Source organism: Phyllostomus discolor, chromosome 7 (genome assembly GCF_004126475.2).
Source record: "Phyllostomus discolor isolate MPI-MPIP mPhyDis1 chromosome 7, mPhyDis1.pri.v3, whole genome shotgun sequence".
Classification (NCBI taxonomy): domain Eukaryota; kingdom Metazoa; phylum Chordata; class Mammalia; order Chiroptera; family Phyllostomidae; genus Phyllostomus; species Phyllostomus discolor.
This window is the reverse complement of record NC_040909.2, coordinates 92273821-92295503: the sequence shown is the minus strand read 5'-3', so window position 1 is coordinate 92295503 and position 21683 is coordinate 92273821. Positions and strand designations below refer to the sequence as shown.

The 21683-nt window shown below is 43.4% G+C and overlaps 1 protein-coding gene across 2 annotated transcripts in view; it reads right to left on the bottom strand.

The window, feature by feature from the left end:
* Positions 1 to 12305, bottom strand: part of LYN (LYN proto-oncogene, Src family tyrosine kinase) — a 131701-nt gene extending 119396 nt beyond the window's left edge. For both annotated transcript variants that reach the window (XM_028533892.2, XM_036031119.1), the window contains exon 1: positions 12132 to 12305. The gene's annotated coding sequence lies outside the window, so the exon portion shown is untranslated. The remainder of the gene's footprint in view (positions 1 to 12131) is intronic.
* Positions 12306 to 21683: the final 9378 nt, after the last annotated feature.

Genomic DNA, 21683 nt, shown 5'->3' with positions numbered 1-21683 from the left:
TGTTAGAGATTCACTTAGTGCTTACAAACTTCTCAAGGTCTCAAGCAGGCAGCTTTGATTGTTAGAAAACTCCTCTTTATTCTCTAATCCACAATTCTACCTTTAAAATTCTCAATTATCATACTCTCTCTCATACACACAAACCATAGTCATTGCAATATCTTGTCAGCCATCCCTGCACATGGCCCTGTATAAACGATTCAGAATTAAATACTCTGCTCCCTCCACCTTAAAAAAGTGAACACCAGTCAGCTTGGTGGACAAATCCCAAGTCAGAATGAGGTAAATTTATCAAACTCAGTGAAACACCTTCTGGAGCACCCTCATCTATTTGTACATATTTCTGCTTATCAAGCAACAGTTTAAAAATCATTTTAAAAACTGAAAAAAAGCACATAAAATTTACATCTACACTATTTTAAGTGTGCAATTCAGTAGCAAAGAGCATATTCACATTCTTGTGTGACCATCACTACCCTCTACCTCCAGAACTCTTTTCATTTTGCAAAACTAAAATTTTATACCCATTAAACAATAACTCCACTTTCCCCTACCCCCAGCTCTTGACAACCACCATTCTACTTTCTGTCCCTATGAATGTGACTACTCTGAGTAGGTCATTTAAGTGGAATCACACAGTATTTATCATTTTGTGACTGACTTATTTCCCTTAACACTTTGTTCTGAAGGTTCATCTATGTTTTAGCGTGGATCAGAATTTCCTTCCTTTTTGAGGCTGAATACTCTTTCATTGCATGGAAACACCACATTTTATTTATCCATTTACCATCGATAGATGCCTGAGCTGCTTATACCCCTTTGCTAAGGTAAATAACACTGCTATGAACATCAGTGTACAAATATCTCTTTGAGACCCTGCTTTCAGTTCTTTGGGATGTACTCCCAGGACTGGAACTGCTGGATCCCATGGTAATTCCATGTTTAGTTTTTTTGAGGAACGGCCATACCACTTTCCATAGCAGCTGCACCATTCTGCATTCCCAGTAGCACTGCACAAGGGTTCCAAGTTTCTCCATATCCTCACCAACAGTTGTTGTGTTCTGCTTTTTAAAAAATAGTAGCTATTCTAAGCAACTTTCTTTCTATAATAACAATAACAATGACTGCCACTAGCTAAGTGCACGACATGTCGCTAGCTCTGAACCCATTGCATCCTGGAACCCTCACAACCAACCTTTGAGGTTTATATATAGGACCCTAAGACACCTTGTTCCATTGCTAGGATGGGGCAGACCTGGAATTTGAACAGGAATACAATTAACTCCATTTCCTGTAACCTAACCACCTTATATACCATGTTCCTTCTTACCGGAAATGGTTTCTGTGCATTGATTCAGGTGCCCAGGGATCTCCAGAGCAAGATTATTGTCCCACCCACAACCACAGCAAATTAGTTTGTCAGTCTTCTGTGAGTAGCCCAGAGAAATCAGAGTACAATTAACTCTTCTAGGGAAGGAAACTCACACTTAGCAATGTTTATGTTTCTCCCCAAGTACTCACTACAATGCCTAACACACAATACTCAATAAATATCCATTTTAAAAGTAAATTATGGTTACAGAAGCCCAATTATCAGCATTAATACCACATGGTAGTCTGTGTGACTAGAAGAAACACAGATTGGACAGCCACACACCATGTACATTACATATGAGTAATTAACACAACTTAACAGTATTTTCCCTCTAACTTCTTCACTCTTACACAAAGGTTTTTTGTGTCTTTTTCTTTTTTAAAAGATTTTATTTATTTTTAGACAGAGGGGAAGGGTGGGAGAAAGAGAGGAAGAGAAACATCCATGTGTGGTTGCCTCTCACGCACCCCCACAGCAGGGACCTGGCCCGCAACCCAGGCATGTGCCCTGACCAGGAATCAAACCAGCAACCCTTCAGTTTGGTTTGGTCAGGCACTCAATCCACTGAGCCACACCAGCCAGGGCTGGGGTTTTTGTTTCTTTATCCTTCATTTACCCCTAACTTTCTTTCTCTCCTTCTTCCCCAACTCCTTTCCTGTCATATCTTAGGATCATCTTTGGAACATGATTTTGCTTTACTGACTACTGTCCAAACCAAAATATAGCCACCCATTAGTGAAACAGTCACTGGTAAGAACAGGAGCCTTTGATCAGTCAGTGATAGATGGGGATGGAGAAGACCCCTGCTGAAACTTCAGGGGAGACAATAGGTTCTGAAATAATCTGTTAGGAAAAGAGGTGGAGTAATAGTGTTGGGTGGTCAGGCAGCCCTATACATACCAGAATAGCCACAGCGAGCGGTTAATCAATCCAAGGATGGCTGGTTGCCAATGTGTGAATCTGTGCCAGAGGGCAGAACTAGAACCAACAGGCAGAAACTATGGAAATAAAATATTGAAGCATGAGAGAAAATGCTTTCTAATACTCACGCTATCCAAAAATGAAACGAGCCACTTGGGGCAACAGGAATATCCCTGTCACAGCACTTCTCAAAATGTGACTTCATCTGCATTAGAATCACCTGGGCCAGACACTAACATTTGAGACCCAGTGTTCAAGGGAAAGTGGCCTTCTGCTAAGGGCTATGTGTAAAACACACCACCAATATCTCTTCCTTCTGTAAGATTCTATGATGCTAATATTGGTAGAGAGGCAATGTCAAGAGCCCAGCAGTTGACACTGGACACCAGAGGGGAAAGTCATGTGTTCAGTTGGATTGTATAGTACTACCTTAGTGGAAGACTTACAGCTATAGCAACAATGTAATATTTGAGAGTCATTAGCCAAAAACAGTCAGAAATTTTTTTACTAGACTCTTAAAAACATTATCTACTTGGAAAGGAATTTAAGAAAAATTACAATTAAATCTCCATTGAATGGTTATTTTATTTAAAGCTTTAAAAATAACTGAAAACCAAAAAGCAAGTAGTCATGAAATTTAACTTGGTACAACATTTTTATATACATTTGGCATCCATTAAATTTGAAACAATTCAAACAGTCAATGTGGTCCTGAGAGACAAAACCAACTCTTATGTTGTGTATTTGATCCCACTGATCACCATAAGTCAATACTGAAAATTCATTTGAAGCCAGGGACTGTGACCATTACTATACTTATCTATCACCCTTTATATTAGGAAGCCTCTCATTATTTAAAGATGCGGCCCCTCCCTTTAGCACAGGCCAGGGGAATGAATCCTCACCCTTCTGTAATCCCCAGACTCTTTCACACTTTTGCATTTTCCCTTATGTCTTCCAACTGGAGAATTCCTTCCCCCACTGCCAGACCCCGCTCCAGCATCTTGTCCTCACTAGGACCAGCAGCCCTTCCTTCTGCTGGCAGAGCACTTTGTACTCCAAGTCAGCATTGATCACACTCTGTGAAAACCAGGTTTATGTCCCTACGCCCCCACTGTCAGCATCTTTGGATGCAGAGACTATCCTTCTGAGCCTTGTACCTCTGGAAATTCCTGGTACCTCATAGGCAAATCAGAAGTCCAACTGAGCAAACCCCTGAGTTTCTAGTAAACACTCTGCTAGGTGGGATGGTTTATGATCGACTGCACCACTAGACTTGGAACTTCTCCTAGACTTCAACAGTATACAAACATTTTATCATACTTAGTCCAACTGACCCTTGAACAGTGTGAGGGTAGGACTGCTGACCTTTGCACAGTCAAAAATCAGTGTATAACTTTTGAATCCCCAAAAACTTAACTAGAGTCATCCCTCAATATCTGTAGGGGATTGGTTACAGGGCCCCCGGAAGACACACAAGTCCTTTACATAAAATTGCACAGAACAACGCACACAGTTGGCCCTCCCTATCCTTGGTTTCCTAACCACAGACCAAAAACACTGTTAATCAGGGACAAGCAGACCCACGCAGTTCAAACTGTGTTGTTCAAGGGTCAGCTCTATGTTTCTTGATAGAAGGAATGAACAGAGTTCCTTCCCTCTGAAAGGGAAGCCCACAGTCTAGCAGTAAAAACAGCTCCCTTTTATCAGGTGCCTATTGTTCCAAAAACAATATTATGAGATTATATGTTAGCCTTGTATACAAACCTAAAGAGTGAGTATTATTATCATCATTTTATAAATAAAGAGTGAGAATAAGCAACTTCCCTAAAGTCACAAGCACTGGATAGGAACTGAGACCTAAGTAAGTTGGAAGCTAATTTTCTCTTCACCATGTTTACTATCTCCTCTCAAATTTAAAATGAGCAATCATCACCAATTATTAACTTATTATTTTACTAATAAAATTAGTAATGGATTTAGTAATAGTATTAATATTAATAATAGATATCAAATACAGTAGATATTAAATATGCTATATCTGATTATGCAAGTTAATTTCCTTCATAATTGATTAATGTTATCATTTTGGCCAAATATCGTCACTCCTAATTATGGTAATGCTTTTTTAAAAATTCCTCACCCAATGATAATTTTTTATTAATTTTAGAGAGAGAAGAAGGAGGGGAGAGAGAGAAAAAACATCATATGAGAGAGAAATGTTGATTGGCTGCAACCAGGAAATGAATCCACCACCTAGGTATGTGCCCTGACCGGGGCACATGGATTGAACCCTTAAACTTTCAGTGTCCATGACGATGCTCCAACCAACAGAGCCACCTGGCCAGGGCATGATGATACTTTTAATAAACTAATTTATACAGAAATAGCACAATTCTAATACCAAACTGCTGCTTCACAACATATTCTCCTTTTAAATCAAGTAGAAAATACTAATCTTACAGAAACTTAGCCCTCAACTCCAAATGGCTTATTTCTTTAATAGTGTTGCCATCATCAAGAAGATGTAGATAATATTTGGGTAAGATCATCACCATCTAGGGCACTTATCAAGTACCTACTCACTAGTCACTGCAAAGCTTAAGCCTTCTGATGTCAAGTAAAACAGCAATAAATGTTACTTTCTAGCCCCAGGTTAATTTCTGTGAAATCCCTGTAGGTCCCTCAGTTAATCATCCACCTATTCAAAAGCAGAAAGTGATGCTCACTGTCTCTTCATTCTTTGGCAACAACATAAATATTGGATGATGAAAAAGTCTAAGCAAGAAGCTATGACGAAAAAAATATCCGCTTTCCACTAAAAGTCTCCAAAGATTCCCCTTTGTTTACACGACAGCATTCAACATTTAGTTCCAGACAAGGATCCTCCACACCTCCTGACCACCTCACCAGATGGAGTTCTCTGCCCCTGAATGATCCCTGTGCCAACTCAATCTGTTCCTTTCCAGCACGGATCCTTCCTGGGTTCACACACCCCATGTCGCCTTCAGGATTCCCATCACCTTCCTCAGATTTGTGCCTGAACGTCTGACACTGTTCCTGACTCACAGGGGTTACTCAAGAAAGGTCTGCCCTACTCATACTAAACACCAGATTCGGGTGCTTCTTTAAGAAAATATCTCTATTTACAACACTCCTGGCACATCATATCCTCCAGGGGCAGGTCTGCTTACAACTGTACCCACACAAACATCTTAATGGCCACTTGTGCCCCAAAGTTTCCTGATGGCTCTTACATTTTCTCTGCATATATGTTGGCTCCATGTCATTGCTCATTATAGCGCTGTTCTAAAGTCATATAAGTGATGCTCTTAAAAAAATGTACATAAGAAAAAATCACCATTCATCCATCCCTCAGAAATAATTACTAATAAAACTTTAGTGTAAAAATTACTGACAAGCATAGCTTACACATTATGTATCCCACATATGAATATTTCATTTCAGAAATGGTATCATATATTACTTATCAGTTTGTGTTTGGCTTTTTAAAAATATCTTTCATATTAATAAGTACTTTCAAATATGATTTCAAAGATATCTACAAGTTACTCCATTGTGTAGGTGAATTTTAATTTGCATTTGTTTCATAAACCTTCCTCTTGGACTGGACCTGTGGAATTGCTGGGCCTGCCTCTGTGTGTTTTAAATTCGGACTGATTTCACCAAGCCGGTTTCAGAAGGATCACTCTGGTCATGCTCCCTGACCACCTAGGAGAAGGGGCTCCTCCACCTGTTTTTTGTTTTTTTTTTTTTGCATACAGAAAATGTGCATTTGGGCACAAGGTCAAATATGTTTCGTGATTTGGCTTGTGGTCAAAGAAGTCTGAAAGCCACTGTTCAATCCCAAAAATTTAACCAGAGGCTATAGATTAAGTGATGTTAAAAACAGCACAGAACCATTGTAGTTAGGATTAAGAAAATTATTAGGTTGCCTAAACATTCAAGGATTTCAAAACATCTACTTAAGAGTTTCATAACGGTTTCCATGATGGAGAATTTCAAAATGTACATCTGTCTGTTGGTGAAAACTCAAGCGTGGCCACCAAGGGCTTTGCCAGATAAAACCCTACACTGATGAGTAGATTCATTCTTCTTCTCTCTCACTCCAGCCCCCTGCCCCTTTCTCAAGAGCAGACTGAAAATGAACAGAGCAGGAGGTGACAGAAAGACCCCTAAGGAAAAAGTGTTGGTGGTAAGGAAGGTGGGGCTGCAGGCAAATGACAGGAGCCCTCGAAGCAGAAGGAAGTATCACTTCCTCCAGCCTCCTCCCTCAGGCCTCCCTCGGGCCTCCGCTGCAGTTCTGCTCTGCGTGACATAGCTTCCCAGTGGAAAGCAGAAGTGGTCCTCCCTCTCCCCACATCTTCGGAAACAAGCTTCTCCATTCCCCTCACTTCCGTGGGGGTTAACATTTACAGGAAGAGAGGAGGCACCCAAAGGCCCAAACACCAAGAAGGCATCTTGCTAGTTGGAGGCAGAACGAAACCAGACCCATCCCTCCAATCTCACCGTGTACTCTCTCTCACCAGCGCCCAAAAGTAGGCCCCAAAACGTCATTGCAGCTCCCAACCGCATGCTGTACCAACAGAGGAAGGACAGTTGAGGAGGAGCTGCCAATTGGCAAAGAGCTTCCTATGGACAAGGAGTACGATCAATAAAGAGTAGTGAGAATGGGGAGGTGGGAGGTGGGGGCTGGGGAGGTGGGGGGATTGAGCCAAAAAGAAGAAAAGAGAAAGAAGTGTGGTGATGGGTGAAAGGAGGGGGAGGGAAGGAGTATAGGGGTACTAAATAGGGATGGAAAAAAATAAAATTAATTTTTATAAAAAGAAGAGTAGTGAGAGTGATGTTAGATGTTCACAGAAAGGTGGGAGTGCCACCAGCCCAGCAACATTTGAATTTGTCTGAAGTATAAACTGTAAAAAAGGAAGACCCTACAGCTCCACAAAAGCAGAGCCTGTATACAGCATGAAGAAACACCCTCTCAAATGAAGTTTTTTTCGCATGCATCCTCATTTGTGTAGCTTTATGGAACATCATTTGTACAACTCAGCATTTTTCAAAATGAAGAGAGTTGCACTGAGACTAATGGAAAATCTCTTCACTCAGAGGGTCCACTCCTGTCATGTCAATTCATGGTTTGAAGGTTTTGTAAAATGGGAAGGGGTTAGGGGGAGAGTTGAAGATGGGAGCTAGACAAAGGAGACTGGAAATTAACTGAGGATTATAAGCACATTTAAATAATCAACACTTAAGAGCTCTATACAAATGAAAACTCCATCCTGATTGTAAATGTAACTTTCAAGAAACAGCTTTGTGTCAAAGAAGGAAAGTTGACAGCTTATTCAGTACTGTGGGGAAAGTGAAGTTCTGAATAAGAAAAAACCAAGAGTGAAGAAAAAAGGCAACTATAGGCCTCTGAACTTCCTACAACATGGATGAGCCTTTTTTACCTATCACCCTAAGTAATTCTGTAAACTTGCCATTCTAAATTACAAGAGAGCCCTTCCAGCTAACTTAAGCCAAAGATATCTAATAGAAGGTCTCAGTCTTTCAACTGGCCTGTTCTAGAAATTCTAATTCCTCAATGGCAGATTTCCATACTACGTTCTACACTTGAGCTTCTCCCCCAAATGGAAACTACCCAAAATAAATTTTAGAAATGATGATAGAATGAACTCAACATCTCACAATTTAAGTAGCAGGAAGCTAGGTGGCTGTAAGTTGATATTTGTGACTGGAAAAAAAGAAAAGAAAAAAAAAACCAAAACCAGCTTCTTTTTTCATGTCCTTGTCTTCATTACCAAGCTGGAAAGATGGAGGGAGTGTCTATCCATTGTGGGGATGTGGGCTTAGGACAGCACCTTGCTCAGAGGAGCTGCTCAGCAAATTGGGTGCGCATTTTAATGTGCATCCTGTGGGCCCTATTCCCTTCTAGTTTCACACTGGATGATGCTCTCACTGATACCACATAAGGAGGCTCATTGAGCAGAAACTAAAGGGAATTCCTTTGCAAAGTACTTCTATACTAAACAATAAGTACCTGCTATTGTCCCCAAGACAGTCACTGGAGCTGACCTGACAGCAGCCAGTACATGTGCCAACTTGGCAGTTATAAGAGACAGCCCCCCTTCACCAAGCAGAAAGCAATACAGCAAGGCACAGAAGCTCCTGTCCCCAATTCAGCTCAAGAACCCTAGTTGGAGTGTCTGCTCATTTGTCCTGAGCAGTTAGTCACTTAGTTCAAATAATTACCAAGTGGTGGAAGAAAATTACTTGTGATGTTCTATTTTTAAAATGCACATTAAATGATAAATTAATTTCTTTGTTTTTAAGTAACTGAATATATACTATAGATCCAACAGCAGAAAATGGAGAGCAGCTCTAAAGTTAGAGACAGAAAATATGCCTACTTGCCCAGTGGTGCCACTTATCTGTGACCTTTAACGAGCCACCAAACGGTCTCTGCCTCCCCTGGGAGACCATGAGAGGTTCAGATGAAATCAGAGTTCAGGAAGGCTTCAGAGCCCTGGGTAAGCAAAAGGTTCTGGCACTATCATTGCCAAGAAGTGCCCAAGACAGGTTTGACCTGTCATTAATTAATGCTCCTACTAATGATTGTGGTGACCTTTCAATACTAATACCATCTGTGTCTGAGGATCTCAGCAGTGTGTGTGAGCTGTAACAATGTTCCATGCTCTGGATGCGTGTACATTGTATTCTTTTTATACAGATTTAAAACCAGTGTTTTTATTTTTGGGTAATACAGTTTAATATTATGAAATGATAACTCCATGTATTCACTTGAACCAACTGACATCTCAGATGTTTTGGTTATTTATTTCTGAATACAAATATAATGGAACTAAAAGCCTTTCAAAATCATTAATTTGCAAAACTGCTGGACTACTTTTCTGCTAAAAGAATGTCATGCGGGTCAGGGGGCAACCGATATCACAAATTCTCCACATACCTTTGCAACACCATACCTCTGTAAGACAAAGTGGTTCTTTTTGAGTTGAGCAAACAATGGTTGCAGGCCACATCTTACAGGACAAGTCAAGCCCCCTCTCCAGGTGATACAGCAGAATCACCAGTGCTGAGTGGAGCTTCCCACTTAGAGTACTAGCACTGGTATAACCTGATAGGCCAAAAAGTCCCTCAAAGCCCATTTTAGAAACCAGGACAGAGGGCCAGTAGGCTTCAAATGCCCGAGGAACCCCAGCCCTATTCATTCTGCCTTGCACAGGGCCATTCTTCCATTCCTTCTTCCATATAATCCAACTGTGTGACAGGTTCCCACGCTAGTGTTCCAGGCAAGACAGATAAAGCTGTTGTCATGGAGCTTTCTTATAGTTGTTAAGACTATACACATGGGGGCAAGCCATAATATCACTCTCTATAACTCTGGTTACTGTCATAAAGGAAATGCTGGCTGAATTAATGGCTCAAGTAACTTATACCAAATCACAGCTCTGGTAAATGGTGGCAGAGACACAAACTCAGGTTCCCTGACTGCTGTTTTCCCTTACATCAGGCCCTCCACCCTTCTCTCAAGAAGAGGGTTGCTCTACTCATCCAAAGAGGCCCAGCCACCAAAAGCTTCTTGTGATCAAATTACATTTCTTCAAGAGTTCCTTATCCCTAAATGAAAACCTGGGACTACCCAAATCCCACCCTCTCCCAGCAAGTTTACCTTACTCACAAAGGGCTTTGGGTGCATAGTAAGTGCCTGTACTGTCAGTGCCCACACGGTTCCGCACTGCTTGAGGTGATTCCAGTACAGACTGAACACCCTTGACCACCTGGCCAGCTGGCTGGGGGCAGCCAACAAATTAAGGGCAAGAGACAAAAATATCAAAAACAAAATATGCAGTATCTGACAGTGAATGTAGTAGTCCACAAGATTATAAAATGAAGATATAGTATCAAAGAAAAGAGTGTGCTTTAACATTATTGATATTCATAAGTACCTTACATTTACTAAATCATGTCCTTCATAGCTCTTGTACTTTGTAAAAACACTTTTTATATTGTCCCTACATAGAAATTTATAAACCGCCAAACAACTTTTGATGGAAAATTTAAGACCTTTATTTCACCAAAATTTAATAACTATTTTCCAGTCAGGAAAAAACTCTACCTTCTCTATTGTATCTCATTTGTAAAAATTTCTGGTTCTCTTTAAAATTTAATTACTACTGTTGAATTATTGTGAAGAAAAGGATAAATTAATTTAAAATTTTTAAAAAAGATTTTATTTATTTATTTTTAGAGAGGGAAGAGAGGGAGAAAGAGAGAGAGAAACATCAATGTGCGGTTGCTGCGGGCTGTGGCCTGCAACCCAGGCATGTGCCCTGACTGGGAATTGAACCTGCAACACTTCAGTTCGCAGCCCCCCTCAATCCACTGGGCTACGCTAGCCAGGGCAGGATAAATTAATTTTTTAAAAAACGAAAAGTCAAACATCCTTATTGGCTAGCTCATAGGGTGGGCCATACCTTGGGTCCTGCTTTGCGACACTAAAGCTCTGGTATATCAGGCAGATTTTCTAGTAAGGCCAGGAGGCTCAAACGGACAGATTCGAAATCATCAAATTGTAAAGAGCCAGGGAGACATATTTTATAGTCATAATTATTTGCAGTAAATAAGCACCATTCATGAAATGCCTAGGACGTGTTTGGGGATTTACGTGCAATAAATGGCTCGGGAGACGGGTATGTTCTCCCAAAGATGAGGAAACCCAAACAGGGAATTTCAGGCATAGGCCCAAGTTCACCCAGGGCTAGGAACTTCCAAGACCCGCCCTCATTCAGCTCAGGTTTCTGGGACGGTAAAGAAGTTGGGTGGGGTTTGGGGTAAGACTACACACACTTGGAGACGGGATCGTAGGACCGCGGGAGCCCGTCGGCTGTTAGAAGACTCACTACGAACGCACAGAACCCAAAAGCCGACACAGTCGGTCAAGAGAACGCAGGAAAGCGGGAACTGAAGCTTACACCCTTCCCCCAAGACGAAGGAAAGACAACCCCTGAATTCTTAAAATAACTCTCGCTTCCTCTCAGAGGCGGAGGCACCGGACTGCTGCTCCGCTGGCCAGGAGGCGCCTAGCTCAGCAGGAGGGTGCGTAGCAGCCTCCGCAGCAGCCCCTCGACGTCACGCTCCTGTGAGGGCTCCCTGAGAAAACAGCCAGCAGCCCCTCGACGTCACGTTCCTGGGGGGGGCTCCCCAAGAAAACAGCCGCCTGCGGGCCTAGGAGAGGGCCAGAGCCATGCCCCACTCCTGGGGGACCCAGGGCCCAGTGGGGAGCCCCGACTTGCAACCTGAAGAGCCCCCGCCCGGGTGCCGGCCAGGATCCCCGCCGTGCGTCTGCTGCGCGTGGAGAAGGGCTTCCCCGCCCCAGAGCTGCAGGAGCGACCCAAGGGGCTGCTGCATCCGGCTCTCGGGTACCCGCCAGGGGGCCCGGAGGAGCCCGAGCACCCGCCCCCGCCCCTCCCACCACGCCCCTGCGCGGCTCCCGGGAGAAGACACCTGCGGAGCGGCCCGCCCTTGCCTCCTCACCGCAGCAGCCCCCCACACCCTGAGCCGAGTCACCCACAGGCTGACGGCATCTGGGTGCTCTCACCGGCGGGCTGGGCGCCAGGGCGGCCAGGAAGCCGCTCGCGTCCCTAGCTCCCGCGGTCGGAGCCGGCCCTCGGCGCCCGGTCCGGGGCAGACCTCACGTCCAGGGCGGACTCCAACCAAAGGCAGAGCTGCGCCCCGCCGCGGGTCCACCTGGCGCCCCCGCCCAGCCCCTGGGCTCCCGCCTGGGACTCACCAGCTCGCGGTGAAAGTTGCGGATCGGCGGTGGCGGTGGCGGCGGCGCTCCACTGTGACTTGAGTTCCGAGCGGGGGACACGACGGGGCGGCCCAGGGGGGCCCGCGTTGAGAGGTGCTGCGGGCGGGGGACCGAGGACGCACGGCGAGGGGCTGCAGGCGAGGGGCCCGGGGTGGCGCGGCCGCCCCGCTGGCCGCGCGGGCTGGAAGCTGCAGCGAGTCGGCCCCGGGGAGCCACGGCCGGGAGCAAGCGGTGGGCGGCTCGGCGCGGCTGGAGAGGAACTGGCTGTCGCTGGGCTTGGCCGAGAGGTCCCAGCTACTTCCTGGTGCTCGGATTTGCATACTGCGCCCGGGGGGCGGGGAAGTGACCGTTTGGCCCCTGCCCAAGGTTTGGATCTTTGGCGTGGCTGTCTCGCAGAGCTTTGAAGGCGAAGAAACCTGGTGGCTCAGTGTGCAGCTTGGGAGGGTGTATCCGCCTCGGGCCCAACTTTCTGTAGAGACGACAGAGCATCTTCCAAGGAGACCCTCTGAAAGTCCTTGTTATCAGTGAAACCTCTCCAGTCTCCTTTTCTTCTTTTCCAGACTACTCCCCAGGGTGTCAGGAAGTGGGATGCCCCTGGGAGCAAAGGGGGCGCACTCTGCTCCCCCAACATTTAGAGTTCTGTAGAGAGAGGGTGATATGTGCCGAGTTGAATCGCAGAGTCTAATTGAGTTCTTAATACAGAGTAAGATCCTTAAGAGTGTACACGGGGATGTGCGGGGTATTGATGGGAGGAAAGAGGCTGTGGAGTTAAATGGCCTGGCAATTCCTCAATTCCTCAAAACTAAGATTTCCTCCCAGGAAAATGGAGATAAAGACGCCTGCCGTGCGGGGTTGACGAGAGGATGAAATGCCGTCTGTAAAGGGCTCTCACTGTGCCTAACACAGTAACGGTCGCTGCCCTTCTTTCATTTCTACCATCTCTGTATCCTGCATGTAAACACTGTGTTTGGCACATGGCACGTGTGCCAAAAAATGACTGCCTCTTCAACGTCATGTTCCAAGTCAGTAAATGCCACTTACAAACCCAAGATGTAATATTAGTCTCAGTCACCGTGGATGTCTGCTTGTAAGCCAGATTCTGGTCATTGGGATCCCAGCATTGCACTGCACTGTAGAACTTACAAGGAAATGAACAACACGGTCTGGAAAAAATCAGTCTTTGTGTTAATCATGGCAAACACTTACATGGGGACTATTGGGTACCAGACTCAGGGCTAAGCACTTCAGATGGATTGATTAACTTTTATTAAGAATGTCCTTAAGAGGCTGGCCCCACCTAAGAAGGCTACAGCCACAGTTCAGCAGCCAGGTCAGCCACCTTGTAATACAATCCATACATCAGCCATTTGTTACTGGTAAGAGGGTAGAAAGGTTTGCAAACTCCTGACTTAAATGGGGGCAAGGGGAAGCAGGATAGGTTATACCTATGATGTTCACTAGATGTAGTAATCAGTTTCCTGCTGAAGAGGAGGGATTGGGTTACCTGATAGAAGGTGCTGAATGCATGAGTGAAATCTGTCATGGATAGACAGATTCACAAGTAATTCACAACCTGAGGGCCCATTCCTGAACTTTTCTTCACGATGACCTCTCAAATATATTGGCCATAAATTAAAATATTTGCTATTACCAATGACTCCCTGAGATCCTCTCCAAAGACAAGTGGTAGTAAAGAATGGGACGCAAAATGTTTGGTGTTAATTAATCTGTCTGGAATATCCTGTGTTTTATTTTTTGGTGAAATGTCTATTGGAATAAGAAACAAAAGTATCATCAGGGAGAACTGGACTTGCACCCAGCTCCATCACTTCTAACTCCTCGCTCACAAGCATCCTAGTTCATCACTTTATTCCTCTAGAGCACATACAGTGGGCAACGTTCATTTTAAACTACACTTTGGTCAGTTTTAGCACTGTCTGCCTTTGTTTCACATATTAACTTTCAACTCCTGGCAGATAGTAAACCCCTTTTTAGAAGGCATTGCTCTAAAAAATTCTGTTAGGTGTTTTAAAACACTTCATTAATACTAATGGATTGGTTCATTGATTAATGTATTGAGTTGTCTTGACAGTACTTCCTACTGAGAATTGAGCACAGAATGGAATGATTAGAGGCAGGTTGCAAATCAACGAAGACTCCTTCTCAGGGTAAGCAGGTTTTGCAGAAGGTGAGGAATGGGACTGAAGTTGACAGAAGGAGCAAGGAGTGGACATGGCATCAACTATTGTATAGTCCATCCACATTTTTTTCAGATTCTGTATTTGCAAATCCACTTACTCACTGAAATGGGTTTGTTACCCCCAAATCAATACTTACAGCACTTTTGCAGTCATTCATGGACGTGAGCACAGCAATAAAAATTTGAATTTCTTCATGCTCACATTCCCAACTAAGGTTAAAAAAGCGATTATCTGCCTTTTTGTTTTAGCTCCTCTGCAATATAAACACTAAACATATGGCCTTTGTGCGATCAGTTTAGTGCCATGATTTTGCGTTTTCATACTCTTTGATGGTGATTTCACTGTTTCACTGCCACCAAGTGTAGTGCTGAAGTGTTGTCCCCAGCACGAGAAGGCTGTGATGTGTCATGTGGAGGAAATATGTGTGTTAGAAGAGCTTGGTTCATGCATGAGTTACACTGCTCTTGGCTGTGAGTTCAGTGTTAGTGAGGCAACAATTTGTATTAAATAAGGTGTATTTAAACATCTTCACACATAAAACAAGGCTATCTATAAATCGATTGATGAAAGTACAGTGACCAGAGGCTCAGAGCAATCTAACCCTATATTCCCCCTTGGAACAATGGTTCAGTATTAGCTAATACATTGTGTGTGGCAACTTTATAAACTGTAACTACTGCACATAATGAGAATCGACTATGCATAAGAACATACCATCAACCATTGGTAGGAAAATGAAATGCCTGACCTCAAGGAAATTCTCCCTCATTGCAGACCTTCATCATCACATGTCTGACCCTGGCCCTCACACATGAGATTGGTCACTCTCAGTGCACACTTTCACTACCCACCTTGCCATCTGATCTGCAACCCATCCCACTGCTACAGTGTGGACTGTCCCTCATACCTCTTCTGTTCCTCTGGGAGCTTCCCCCCAGGGGTTCAGACACCTCAGCCCAACTCAGGGACTCTTAACAGATCTTCCGCACAAGCCTTCTGGTTGGCCTTGCTGGAAGGGGAAGAGTAGAGACTAAGATTATCTTACTCTTACAAATATAATTATAGACCTGATTTCTGAAACCTAAGTAGCAAATAATATGGAGCAGTGGCACTCAACCCTGTTGGCATGTGAGACTCCCCTGCCCAGGCCCTATCCAGATAATCAAATCCAAGTTGGGGGTGGGTGGGGGATGGGGTGAAACCTGATCATCAGAAGATTTAAAGCTCCCCAGGTTGTTTCAATGAGCAGCCAAGATTGGGAATCACTGTTAAAGAGCCAGAGACAATGCTCTGGTTGGTGTGGCTCAGTGGGTTGAGTGCCGGTCTGTGAACCAAGAGGTCACTGGGTTCCATTCCCAGCAAGGTCACATGCCTGGGTTGCAGGCTAGATCCCCAGTTGGGGGTGCACAAGAGGCAACCACATATTGGTGTTTCTCTCCCTTCCCCTCTCTCTAAAAATAAATAAAGTCTTAAAAAACAACAACAGACATCCTAGGAGAGTATGGGTTATGTCTGCCAAACTAATATGTATCTACCTACCACCATCTTCCTAATAAAATATACTAGAAGGCCTCTCACCTGGCACATTTGGGACTGATGATTCAATAAAGTTGTTCAAAGTGGGGAAATCATGCAAATGATGTCAGTGTGCCTTAAACATTTTACTGGAACTTCACCTAAAGTATATTCACTCACTGCTGATTTCTTGTATGGTGCCAGGGTGTTTCCTCTGATCACGAGTCTCCTGCTAGCCATTCTGTGTTATCTTCCTTACCTAAATGATACCTGTGAAACCTCACCTCTGATTTCTCCTTATGCCCTGGTGAAAGCAGAGCACGGGCCTGTAAAGCTATCTCACTCACAATCTCTTACCTTCTGCAGCTGCCTCACCAACATCTAATTGAGGAGACTTATTTGCTTTTATGATTTACCTACGATAGTTTCCAAATATTTGATTTGGTTTACCTAGAAGCATTTTCTCTCATACTTTTAAGTCACTATTAATTAAATTGCCTTTCTGTAGTAGCACAAACTGACACAAAAACTGCCGACGTTTGGAAAAGTATGTACACATTGCAGAGAGGAGAGGGTTTGCTTTGCTGGAAAGATGGAGACTGTCTTGTAGAAGGAAGCCAGAGTTGGTTCTTCCATAGTTTCTCTGGGAAGAGGTTGATTCCTGAGACTTTCCGTCCCAACTACCACCTAGGAACTGGGCAGGTTATGTTATGTGAAAGCCTCCAGTCAATCCTCACGCCAACCAGGTTGTATTTTCTACACTGCATAGATACTAAGAAGGCCTCCCAAGTGGTAGTTGACTCACTCAAATTCATCTTGCTGAAGTGGCAAGCACTGGATTACAACCCCTTCTGTCTGTCTGACTGACATCAAAGTCCAAGCTTATACCCTTAGTTTATAATGCCTTCCACAAAGTTGGGGCTTGTCAGCCTGACTAGCCCAGAAAAAGCACAGTGTGCCTGAGAGCAAACAGCTAAAACTAGGTTGAGTCCTTCTCAATTTTTTTACATTATGAAGGAACAACCAAGCTACCTAAACAAGAAATTGTTGAAACAGCCAAATGGTAAACTAATAACACCAATAACATAATTAGGATTAGAATCTTATCAAATTTACAGCAACATCTATTTGTCAGTCAGTGATACACAAGACTGTGCTACATGGTAACTAGACTAAAATGGTAAACTACGCATTTAAAAATGGTCTCATGTAGTCAGATCGGAGGTTTCTGTGGTCTACTGAAATGTGCCCAGAAATTAGGAGGTAGAATTGTTTGTGACTTCATTTCTGTTTTTCCTCTGAGGGAGATGGCCCTGAAGCCAAATGCCTCTCCTTACCCACCTTCTGATTATTAGTGAGGTTGCCCAGCCCCTTAAATATAGCTGGTCTCAAGGACCCTAGTATGTGCCCTGTCCCCAGTTCTAGCTCTACAGGTATTCAGTCTGTTTTCTAGCTACTCTAATAGTATCTCGGACCTCATCTATTTAGCTTTTCATTTTGACATAGTTTCAGAGTTAAAGAAAAGTTCCAAAAATAGCACAAAGATTCGCCGGATATCCTTCAGCCAGATTCTCCAACTGTTAGTGTTTAACCACATTTGTGTTTTATTTATCTGTAGACTTGTTTGAGAACAAGTTGCAGACATGACACCCCTTTACTCCTAAATACTTCAGTGTATCATCCTAAAAACAGGGACATTCTTTTATTAGGAAACTGACATTGATGTAACAGAATTTACAGAACAAATTCAAGTATTGATAATTGTCCCAAGTATATACTTAATAGCAAAAGAAAATCCTGGTCATGCATTGCATTTATTTTAACATCTCCTCAGTCTCCCCTTCTTTTAGGACAGTTACTCAGCCTTTTCTTTGGTTCATAGTATTGACAGTTTTTTTAAAAGTACGGACCAGTTATTTTGTAGGATTCCTTCAGTTGGGGTTTATGTGATATTTTCTCATAATTAGATTCAGGCTATGCATTTTTGGCAGGAATGTCTGGATGAGGGCAGAGGAGCAAGTGGTCATGTGGTGCCTGACATCGTGAAGGGAGGTGACCTTTGGGGGACATAAGTCAGTGCACTCTAGAGGCAGTATTGCAAAAGAAACATATACCACACCCCACACTCCACCCCACACAAACTTCACCTGCAGCTCTGAAGTCCTGGGGTGCCTCCTGCAAGACATTGATCTTGACAGCTGCCTGTATAATGTCATTTCCTCTGGAAGACGCAGCTCCCCTAATCACCTCCAAGGGTGAGCAGAGGACATCCACCACTCTCAGTAACTGGGCTGGCGTCCTGCTCAAGTGTGCTGGGCTGGGGATGCAGATGAGTGTGGACCAGTGAATGCTCAACTGCAGGTTTTCCAGGATCTCCTGTTATGATTTTTACTCCTTTTTCTTTTAAGCTCCCCTTGTCACCTTCCAGAAAGCGAAGGCTACCTGTGGCAATTAGATACCATGGGAACCTAAGCATTTGGGAGGAGGGCTGGCCCAGTGGACTGGATTCTGGTTCCAGAGCTGTGGGTGGTGGCCTCCAGACAGGCTCACCTTCTTCCTGTAGCTCAGGGCTCAGAGTCTGATCTCAGTAGAGGTTCTTACCCTTCTTGGAGACAGGGCTGTCCTCCCTCCATCCATTCTCCCTCCATCTCTCTCTACTGCACACACCAGCAGTCCACTGCTGCTCCCACAGTGGGCTCTGCCATCCCCCAGCCTGGAAACCAGCTGCCTTAACAACAGCAAACTGCCCAGGGACCCACCACCCAGTACCTCCATGGTTAAGAGAGCTGTATGTACATATGCATATGTAGGTAAAGTGGTAACAGTTAACAAAAATCAAACCTGTGTTGCCAGCAAAAAGGGGTGATTTTAGCACAAATGATTATAGGTACCAGGGAGTTAATAGATAAAGAAGGAAACCCATAGGAACCCATTTGGGCTACAAAAAATGTTAATAATTTTCATAAAATATTGTATATGCATAATTACCACAGAGCAATTTCTCAAGATGATTATCAAATATTAATGGCTGTTACAAGAGAAAAGTATTTGTGGTCAAATTGGTTTGGAGACTTGGTGTTGAATCCAGGCTCAGAGGCTCCCTGTAGCATAGGAAGGGACTGAAGTGTGTGTGTGTGTGTGTGTGTGTTCTAACTCATGGACCCAGGTGTTGAGTGTGCTGAGAGATGCACTTGGGACCAGCTATCAAAGAAAAAAACCCAGCTGTGATGTTAATGGAGACCTCCGGCTGCTGCAGGTACTACCAGGTGTCTGAGGCTCCTGACCTGTGCTGTCACCATGGCCACTGTGGTAGACATAAGAGCAAAATATTTAAAATTGTGTGCATGAAAGTGATGCATATTAGATGTCTACACTGCTTATTACACAGCATGTAAACAGACCCAGCCTCCTTTCCAGAGCTTTATGTCAGTCTACGTTGACGGAGTTATCCATCCTAACCTTTCATGATGAACTGGTCTTGCTAATGCCATCTCCCCCTGCTCAGTCAGCCCATGCTTCCCTTCACTGAGTACCTTCTGTGGATCAGAAGCAAGAAGGAGGGCTGAATCCAATTCCAAAAAAGCACTTTTGTAACAGCTGGGGGCTGAAGACATAGTCAGGTGAGGATATTCATGTAAAATTGATAATGATTTTTATATTCTGGTAACATTCTTTATCTGCATTGACTAATATTGTATCATTTTATGTAGTATGTATGTATGTATGTCCATACATACGTATGTACGAATTTAGTCTGATGGCCATTTTGGATGTTGTTCTTCAGTCTGTACTGCCTTTGCATACATTTAATCTCAAATGCAACTTTTGTGTTTGCCTTGGCAGGAGGCATCAGCCGAATTCCTCCAGTTCTCTGTAGTGTCAGCCTGATAATGTGATTTTGTTATTACAATGTCTTGCACATCCATGGCTGCCATTGCTATAAGATGAGAAGTATTTCCTAAGAATCTACTGATGGTGTGTAAAGAGGTGTCGCTGTGCTTTAATAGGAGCCCTATTGTCTTGTCTTCATAGGCATGTCAGAACAACAAGCTAGTGATATTGTGCCCAGCCAAAAATGTTAGGAGAGACCTCTGCAGCTTCGCTGTAGTCATTTTCCATGCTTACCTCCACCTCCAGAAAAGTCCAGAGAATGTAGAGTATTCTTACAGCTCACTCAGTAAAGTCTCAACCATCCTCTAAAGGTAGAGTTTTTTCTGAGAGAGGGGGTTATGATCTTCTCTGACTCTGGTGGTCTTTCTGTTGATCTGAATAGTTTATGTGTGTATGTTCATTGGAAATCCTGTTTACTTTGATAAGTCATTGTTATGCTCTAGCCTAAAAATACAACTGCCCTATGCAATTTAATATTTGGTTCTTATTTAAAAGATTCCTCAGATATGACTGGAGGTAGGATTCACAACTGTAAGAGGAAAAACTCATGTTAATAAATTTGGAATTTAAAATGTATGTTTATTTGCCTTACTGCCCAGTGGGAGAGTTTTGACTGAACGAATATGATTTGGAACCTGAATTGCTCCTTTACGTGACCCAAGGATATCAGAAGAGGCTCTTTAGAGATTAGTAGGTAAACTACACCAATTTGATTCTGTTTGCTTATCTGTAAAGTGAGTCACATTTAGCTCACACAAGTTCTGGAAAGGCAGTGAAGTGACCCAGTTTTTCTAATCTATGCAATAAAATAGTGATGGTGTGAAGTAGAGAAAGAGGTGGAAGGAGAAATAGAAACCTAACTAATACTTTGAGTATACAGGATATTAAGGACATTTTTATGTGTCTTTGGCCACACTGACAGGTAACTTTATGTCTTTGTTTTCTTGTGCCTCCTTTCCCTGCATCTTCGTGTGGCCAATTCTTACCCATCCTTCAAGGACCAGTTCAAATGCCACCTCATCAAAAAAAACCTTCTTTGAATACATTACATCTCTTGCTCCTTTGAAATCCTATGGAAAGTTTCCTCTAGTTCTTATTAATGATTGTCATTTTATACCTGTATTCTAATATTATTGTTTATCTACGTAGAGTAGAGCTCCTATGTAGAGTGGAGGGGGATCTAGGCCTGCTTCTTTTTTTTTTTTGGTTACTCTAAGCACTAAACAGTGCATATAAGCAGCAGGTACTGGGTCTGCCAAACGAGGGGTTAGAATGATATATAAGGCTACTGTACTGAAATCCAGAGAGGCAACGTTTTGCTTTGTTCCACGGGGATAATCTACTATTAGTCATTGTTATGGGTTGAATTGTGTCCTCCCAAAATATACAGAAGTGCCAATTTCCAGTGCCTGCAAATGAGACCCTATCTGGAAACAGGATCTTTGCGGATGATCCAGTTAAGAGGTCATTCAGGGTTGGCCCCAATTTAATATGACTCTGTCCTTATTTTTTTTAAAGGAAATTTGGACATAAATAGATTTGCTTGCACACAGGGAGAATGCCACATAAGGATGAAGGCAGAAATCAAAGTGATGCATCTACAATCCAAGGAACACCAAAGATTGCTAGGAAACGACCAAAAACTAGGAGAGGCGGGAGCAGATTCTTCCTCACAACCTCAGAAGGAAGCAGCGTTACCCACACTTCAATCTTGCACTTCTGTCCTTCAAAACAGAAAAATTTCTGTTGTTTAGGCCACCAATTTGTGATACTTTATTACAGCAGCCCTAGCAACAATAAATATACTCTTACATTGTAATTATATCCAACCTCTTACTTTCTCTGGCCTTTGTGTTTTTTTGCAGGGTGGTTGAGGCCACACGGATGGATTTTAGGTGTTTGGAATGCTTTGGCTGGAAAGAAA